The sequence below is a fragment of the Elephas maximus genome, chromosome 11, assembly GCF_024166365.1.
Source record: "Elephas maximus indicus isolate mEleMax1 chromosome 11, mEleMax1 primary haplotype, whole genome shotgun sequence".
Classification (NCBI taxonomy): domain Eukaryota; kingdom Metazoa; phylum Chordata; class Mammalia; order Proboscidea; family Elephantidae; genus Elephas; species Elephas maximus.
The window spans coordinates 24985210-24994404 of record NC_064829.1 but is presented as its reverse complement, the minus strand read 5'-3'; positions in this window follow the sequence as shown (position 1 = coordinate 24994404).

The window sequence follows — 9195 nt, the reverse complement described above, 5'->3', positions numbered from 1 at the left end:
ATACACCTTCTAACATCAATGAGAAGGAGCGACTGCTCCCTTTTCCTGATGTAGTACACAAATTCGTGAGACAATAGCCTTGTCTAATTTTGTATAAATTTTCTTCCTGGTAATATTGATTGCTCCATTTTTCTCACTTCTGCCTGTAAAAGCCCATAGGATGGGAGATGGTTGGGTAGCAAATGCAATTAGTACACACTTCTTTCCAGGGTCTTTCTCTGCCAGGTTAAAGTCATTTTTTAGTAGCCAAGCATCACAAATGCCAATAATGCATTTTAGATAAAAAGAATCCCAAGATCAAGGCTGACAAAAATAACTACCATGGCCTTGCCTGCGATTCTGCAAAATTATTTACCTTGAAAGTTGGATCTTAATTCCCCAAAGGAGATTTTTAAAGGTGTTGCAAAGCTAGACTAGATTAATGTTGTTAGCTGCCGTAGAGGCAGTTCTGACTCACGGCAACTCTGTATATGACAGAAGGAAACACCGTTTGGTCCTGTAGCGTCATGATCATTGGGTAATCAGACAATGTTTTCTTGTGATCCACAGGGTTTTCAATCTCTGATTTTCAGAAGTAGATCACTAGGCCTTTTTTCCTAGTCTATCTTAGTCTGGAAGCTCCACTAAAACCTGTCCACCTGCTCGTATTTGAAATACCAGTGGCAGAGCTTCCAGCATCATAGTAACATGAAAGCCACCAGAGTATGACACACTGACCGACGGGTGGTAGAGAACGGATTAATAATAATGGTCTAGTCTTACAGCCTTCAGTGCTCGCACACTAGGCTTACAGTCATAACTGATTGTCTGAGTTATGTAGTGCTGCTATAACAGAAATACCACAAGTGGGTTGCTTTAACAAACAAATTTATTTTCTCACAGTTAGGAGGCTAGAAGTCCGAAATCCGGGTACTGTCTCTAGGGCAAGGCTTTCTCTCTGTCAGCTCCAGGGAAAGATCCTTGTCTCTTTTGAGCTTCTGTTCTTTTATATCTCAAAAGAAATTGACTTAAGACCCACCCTCCACTAATACTGTCTCATTAGCATAACAAAGAAAGCCCATTTCCAAATGGGATTATAACCTCAGGTATTGGGGTTAAGATTTACAGCACATATTTTGGGAGGACATAATTCAATCCATAACACCCATAAACTTGAACCTTTGGCACAGCTTGCCTGAGAATATTTGTATCGTCATAAATGAATCATCTTCCTTATGGAATAGACTTTCTAAACTAGACCATGGATTGTCCCTCAAAAAACAAGACTGAATTTAAAACAGAGTACTTCTGATTTCCAAATGTGTTCAAGGGATCAGTCCTTGTTTCTCGCTATCTAAACACGGTCCCCATGCGTGGTACGGTCAATGGTAACAACTTTCAAGCTTGTGCTTTACAATGATAGGAATAACCAATAATCTCAACTTCAGGGAGTTGGCCCGTTACTAAATGCTCCAACCCATAGTAGAGATTCCTACTAGGGTTGTCAGATGAAATGCAAGATGCTCTGATGAATCTGAGCTTTGGATAAACAACAAATAACTGTTTAATATAAATATAACCCATGCAATATTTGGGAGATATTTACACTAAAAATGTATTCATTGTTTATTTGAAATTCAAATTTAACTGGGTGTCTTGTATTTTATTTACTAAATCTAGTAACCCCATTTAAAAAAAAAAAAAACCTGTTGCCGTGGATCTATTCCGACTCATAGCAACCCTATTAAAAACCAAACCCGTTGCCATTGAGTTGATTGCGACTCATAGCAACCCTATAGGACAGAATAGATCTGCCCCCTATGGTTTCCAAGGAACGCCTGGTGGATTCAAATTGCCGACCTTTTGGTTATCAGCCATAGCTCTTAACCACTACGCCACCAGGGTTTCCAGCAACCCTATTAGGACCTCTTAATTTAAAGACTCAAAATATGTATCATCACTATCCAGGAAATAGTATATAACTATCCTACATCAATACCAAAACCAGTTGCCACTGAGTCAATTCCAACTCATGGCAACCCCATATGTGTCAGAGTAGAACTGTGCATGGGGTTTTAGTGGCTGATTTTTGGAAGTAGGTTGCCACACCTTTCTTCTAAGGTGCCTCTGGGTGGACTTGAACCACCAACTTTTCAGTTAGCAGCCCAACACACTAACAATGTGCGCCACCCAGGGATTCCAACATCAATATATTAGAGTAAAAACCCAGATAGTGTTGATATGTGGAAGGAAGGTTCCTAGACTATTTTCCAGATAGCAGGTCATGAGGGCAGCTCTTGAAAGATGTAGGTCTTGAAACAATATTATGTTCTTCCATTTAACAGTTATGGTAGATACTAAGGATTGGCCACTTAAAAGTCAATCATACTGCTTTCATCCCTGCCTTCCTCTAATAAAGGGGTTGGGATGATAACATTTTAACTTTCCCAGACCCCCCAGTACCAAGGGGTGGCGATATAATCCAGTTCTAGCCCATGAAGTGCAAGTCACTGGGCAAGAGCTCCAGGGAGGCTGTTAGGAAAAGCAGAGGCTCTTGTCTGCTCGCCTCCGTTGGCCTTTTTGCCCCTTCCCCATTCTCCTTGCCTGGGACATGGATGTGTTGCCCACAGGTGCGGCAAACATCACGCAGCGATGAAGCTACCCAACCTGACTATGGAAGTCTCTGCATACTGTCTGAAAAGCAAAAGGAAAGAGGCAGCCTACCCAGAGCTTCTTGTTACCTGAGACTTGTTACCCGAGACTTGTTACCCTTTTCCTTGTTTATGTCACTTTTTACCATGTTTTCTACTATTGTGCTTTCAAACATAATCCTGATACAGTTATCCATATTATTTTCCCTTTTTTCTCTTTCTAAAACCAAATGATAAAAATATGTCATGTACTAATAAGTAGATCTGGATAAGTCAAAAAAAAAGAAGATACAACATTAGAATATTGTTATCATCCAGTGAAAATATATAGATTGTTATATACTTTTAATAATGCATTTTCAACAGAATCTCTCCTTCTCCACACTTCATCCTCTGTATGTGTGCATGTGTATATAAATTGCTAGACCATCCTTAAAGATACATAACTCTTTTAAAATATCTCATCTTTAACAGGCATAAGCAGAAAAAATTTTTTTTTTTTAGACATCCGTAAATTTGACACATTACATTTTAAAATCACACTAAAAGAAACCCTGACTTTAAAACGTGAATATATATCATCATTAAAAAAAATAATATTTAGCTTCATCAAATTTTCAACAGTCTGGGTACATTAAAACAGATTTTAATTGGTAAAGGTGGCACCCGGGTTGGTTTTAAACGACGAGGTGAAAGAAATGATCAGATTTTCAAGTTGAGTTTCTTTTACCTTATTTTAGGGAACCCTAGAAACCAATATTGCTAAGAAAAGAAAGATCATTGCAACAGTGAGTAGACACAGGCAAGCTGTAGGTTCAAACAATGAACAGGAGTATGAGGGAGCATACTAATTAACCTAGACCCAAACCAGTTTCTGTCTAGTCAATTCCAACTCATGGCAACCCCATATGTGTCAGAGTAGAACTGTGCTCCATAGGGTTTTCCATGGCTGATTTTTCAGAGGTAGTCTTTTTTCTGAGGTGCCTCTAAGTGGACTCAAACCTCCAGCCTTTTAGTTAGCAGCCGATCACGTTAACCATTTTCACCATCGTGGGACTCCCTAATGTAACCACTGAGTCTTAATCATGACCACACACATAAGAATCACTGTAAGGGGGGGTGGGTAGGGCTTTTATAGAATGTGTGGGCCCCATTCTCTTAGTCTGGGGTGAGGCCCTATCATGGGTATTTTTTTAAAGCTCCTGGGCAATTCTTATGTATAGCCAGGGCTATACCATCTGACCCAGACTGATGGTTAAGATAGTCCCAAAGTCTTGCTCTAGGAAGGTGTGCACAGAAATAACGATAACCAAAAATCCAAAAACCAAACCCAGTGCCGTCGAGTCGATTCCAACTCATAGCAACCCTATAGGACAGAGTAGAACTGCCCCGTAGAGTTTCCAAGGAGCACCTGGTGCATTTGAACTGCTGACCTTTTGGTTAGCAGCTGTAGCACTTAGCCACTATGCCACAATGGTTTCCATTATTGAGCAACTACCATGAGCCCAGTAAAGGTCTAGCATTTCCATGGTTCATCTACTCCTCACAACAATCTCGTAAGTTAGACTCATGTTCATTTTGTACATAAGAAAAGTGAGGCTCAGGAATTGTAAGCACCTTGTGCAGTGTCACACTGCTAAAAGCAGTAGAGGTACATCTAAGTAAAGCCCCATCTTCCTCAAAACCCCATGCCTTTGCCACTGTCTCCTCCTATGCCTATTATTGCCAGTGCTGAGGAAATTACTTAAAACTTTAATACTTGGGTTATTACCACACCTTAAGGAAGCTGTGGAGCTGGTTACAGACTGCTTGTAGTGAATAAAAGAGGGAAAAAAATGTCATTCCTAATGTAATGTTAAGGGGCCCTAGTGGCACAGTGGTTAAAGAGCTTGGCTGCTAACCCAAAAGTTGGCTGTTTGAACCCATCAGTCACTCCGTGGGGAAAAAGATGTGGCAGTCTGCTTCTATAAAGATTACACAGCCTTGGAAACCCTGTGGGGCAGTTCTATTCTGTGCTGTGGGCTCAGTATGAGTTGGAATCAACTCAGTGGTAGTGGGTTAAATTAATGTTTATTCACAAAACTGAACTGACTAATTTGTAAAAATCTGTGATGACTTTTTGATGTGCCAAATTGGCTAGGCTAAACTACAATCCATTATTTGATCAAGCATTAATCTAGGTGCTGCAATAATGGTATTTTACAGACATGATTAAAGTCCCTAATCAGTTGACTTTAAGTTGGTAAAAAGGGATATTATCCTGGGTGGGCCTGACCTAATTGGGTAAGTCTTTTAAAGAAAGGCTTAGGCCTTCCCTGAGCTTCCCTGAGCTCATAGACTCCAAAGAGCTTGTTCCCAGTCAGGTTCCAGCCTGCTCATGATGTTCTCTTCCTCACCAACCCCCCCCCCACCGGAATTTGGGTTTGCTTAATCAGTCCCACAATTGCATAAGCCAGTTCCTTATGTGTATGTGTGTATGTGTATATATACAGTCTGATTGAATGCTGACTAGCACAAGCTCAAAAAAAAATTTTTTTTTAACAAAAAACAAATATCTATGTATATACTGTGTGTACGTAACCTTGCTTTTAAAGAACTGCAAACTACGAATTGCTCTAAGACAACTGATCTGCCAGAAAATGTCCTGTTTCCGTTTTTACTTTAGACCGGTGGCTTTCAAACTGTGGTATTCCTGACCGGTAGCATTAGTATCCATGGAGAACGTGTTACCAATGCAAATTTTTCAGGCCACTTCAGATCTACTGAACCAGCAACTCTGGGGTGGGACTCAGCAACCTGTGTTTTAACAAGTCCTCCTGGTGATTCTGATGTGTGCTAAAATTTGTGAACCAGCTTAAACAATAATGTAAGTTACAGATACTTGTAAAATTTCTTAAATTCTGTAATGTGAGAGGAAACTCTGGTGGCATCGTGGTTAAGAGCTATGGCTGCTAACCAAAAGATCGGCAGTTAGAATCCACCAGGCACTAAAGATTTCCTAACTTTATAATACATGTTTCATCAGCTCACTTTCCTGCTGCATCTTTCCTTGGGAAAGGGGTTCTCCTGAATGGCATAAGCAAGCTACAGAATAGTGACCAGTGCAGGCTGGTCATTTCCAGTTCCATAGTACTGGTATCAGCATCATGGTAGCTGTATGACATCATGCGTCATCCCTCACTATCCAACTCTTCCTGTTAACTGGAAAGTCATCATTGGGCCATTTAAGTAAGAGAATGGTTGTCTCCAACCACAGTCCTTCCTACTTGCTGCTTCCCATCCCTGCATTCCAATCTACACGGGTTGGCCTTCACCCCAGCTACATTCCTATATCTTTAGGTAGTACATAAATTAGCTTAGCTAATGACAGATTTCACCACCCATCTGTCAGCTAGTCCTACTGTGGTGGCTTGTATGTTACTATGATGCTGGAAGCTATGCCACCATTATTTCAAATATCAGCAGGGTCACCCAAGGCAGACAGGTTTCAGTAGAACGGTCAGAGTAAGAAAGACTAGGAAGAGAGGCCTAGTGATCTAATTCTGAAAATTAGCCAATGAAAACCCTCTGGAGCATAACAGAATATTGTTCCATATAGTTCTGGAAAATGAGCCCCCTAGGTTGAAAGGCATTCAAAATACACAATGGCTACAACAGTGGACTCAAGCGTACCAATGATCCTGAAGATGGTGTTAAACCAGGCAATGTTTCATTCTGTTATACATGGGGATGCCTTGAGTTGCAACCAATGCAATGGCAACTAACAACAAGGACAGGTTAGTGCTTATTTAGTTCATTTGGTGTCAACTTTGGTCCTTTTGTCTTATTCTACCCTATACTCATAGGCTAGCCTCCTACTACAGCCAGTCATCTCAGAAATGCATGTATTTATTTGTTTATTTGCCCAACTTGAAACCAACCAAGATAGGCCATTGTAAATAATATCACTCCTTGGAAAATTAACTCAAACTACACGAACAACGGTCCATGGTATCAACCTAGGCCCTCCTTAAGCGTGGATATGAGGTTCAACCTGCACCCCCATCAGCCCTAAGCAGCTCTGCATTCTCGCAGAAAGTAAAACTTTTTTCATGCTTATTTGTGTGCTTAGTTTTCTGTTCTGAAGCAATATCATGTTGATGGCTCAACATAAGGAGAAATGAGACCAAAGATGACAATGTCAATGCAAATTTGAATAACCTAGCTTACTCAAGTCTAACACCTTCGTATTTCCAAATACGCCTTTATTTAAACAAGAATGTTTCATTTCTTCTCTAAGAATTCATCGCACGCTTCTCTTATCACAAGCCAGCCTTAATCTTCCCAAGTAAGTTGTGCAGACTGGTTTGGAACCAAGCAGAAAGTCAGCAAAGCGGCATTATCGTTCGAAAAACACCTTAATCTTGTTTAAAATTCATGACCATCTTTATAATGTGTATTCATATCAGACCCCCATTAAGGTCAGTAAAAATTCTTTTCTTTAAATAATTCAGAAGGGAAAAAAGGAAAAAAAAAAACCTAAGCTGAAAAAGTTGTGTCAAACCTAACACATATTTCATTCATTTATTCATAATTCATTTAGCAAATATTTGTGGAGAGTGTTCAGTATATCTGTCAGGCTTCAGTTATAAAATTATTTGTTTGGGATATGTGTGTGTGTGTTCTGATTGTTAACTTACGGAGTTTACAGTCTCATGTGTGTATAATTCTTTACTGTTTTACCATTTGGAACAATTAGCTTAATATTCCCACAAATATGAAATTAAGTAAATCTCATTTTCTTAGAAAAGACACTTCACTCACTCACTTATTGAAAAAATGTCAATTTAGTGTGTTAAAATGCCAAAGATTCATATTAAGAAGGAGAAAGCAACATCAAGGCTTGCCAGACAGACGAATATTTCATCAGCTCATATTTGTTTTCTTGTTCTTTTAGAGAGGCCGGCGCTCGTATATGTGGCCAACTTTGGACTAGTGGAATAAACGGAGGCGATGTTAGCACTTTAATCAACTCAGCAATTCTACTTGAGAAATGCATAGACTGTCAGTACAGCCAGTCTGTAAAACAAAAGGTTCTTCAGTTTCCAAGCATGTGTAGACTGTTTTAGCCTGACTTTTCTGAGCAAAGGCTTCCTCTGTCAATATTGTCACAGAAAGATGAGTCTAAGCAAGAGGGGGAAACTTAGGCAACATAGTGGAATACAGTTTATTTCCCCCCCCAAGCTTTGAGTTGTGGAATCAATTTAGTGTAGCCTGACCAGCATCAAACTGAACAGAGCGGAGCAGAGGAGAGAAGAACACGAGGTGTCAGAATGCATTGCATGGCAGAAGGGCAAGCCTTGTTGAGACAGCATTTTGGGGAAAACCCTTCTTAATATATAATCTCCTGCATCATTTGTTTTTCTCTCTCTGCTAAATCTTCCCATTATTATAAACATGCAATTATTTCTCTCATTTAAAAAACAAAATCCCCTTTGACCCCATTTAATCCCTCTGGCTACTGTGCCAATTTTCTCCTTCTTTTAAACAAAACTCCCTGAAAGTGGTATCTGTATGTTCTCATTTGTCTCCTTCCATTCTTTCTATCTCAACTACACTTCCATTGGGCTTTTGTGCCTATCCCTCTTGCTGTTTTCCAAGCCACCAGTGATGTCCATGTATCTAAATTCAGTGGTGAATCCTCATTCAGCATGACCTGCCAGCAGTCCTGGGCCTGTTGGTTCACTGTCTTCCTTTTTCACCACCTCCACTGCTGCCACCCTCGTCCTAGCCACCATATCACTCACCTGTATTATTGAAATAGTCTCCTACCTGGTCTCCTGGCTTCTGCCCACACCTGCTCCCTGCCCCCACCCCTCCTCCCTGCCCCCACCCCTCCACAGTCTGTTCTCAAATAGTAGTCAAATCATCTCATTGTTTTGCTTAAAACCTTCCAGTGACTTCCCAGGTCATTCAGGGCTAAGGCCAACCTCTTCACAGTAGCCTGCACTTCCCCTACCTCTTTCCCACCACTCTCCTTCTGCTCTACCCTCTCTGGCCACATTGACCTTCCCCAGACATACCAGACACGTTCCTCTTTTAGGAACTTTGCATGTGCCATACCCTTCCCCTGGAACATCCCCTCAGGTAGCTGCACGACTTCCTTCTGGTCCTGACTCAAATCCACTCAGGGGCAGATTAGGCAACAGGCAAGGTAAACATGGTGCTTACCCTGTTTACCAGGTGACCTGGTAAGTGGTTTAATCAAAGATGTGGTGAAACCCATGTGAAATTGTTCCCTACAGATTAGTAAGCAAGCACAAATAAGCCCATGCTTACCTTGCATTTTAGGTCATCCACCCCTCTCAGGGATTGTAAATTTTAAAAGAGGCTTTGAATCTGTAGGAAGCTTCTGTGTGGTTGGAAGAGAGACAGATGCCAGCCATACCTAGAAGCACAATCTTCGATGTAGTGAAAAAAAGTGAAATTGTTCACTACGGGTGATCTGGCAAGCAAGGTAGGTACCATGCTTACCTTGACTATTGGATAATCCGCCCCTAGTTATCCACCAGAAGCCCTGGTGGCG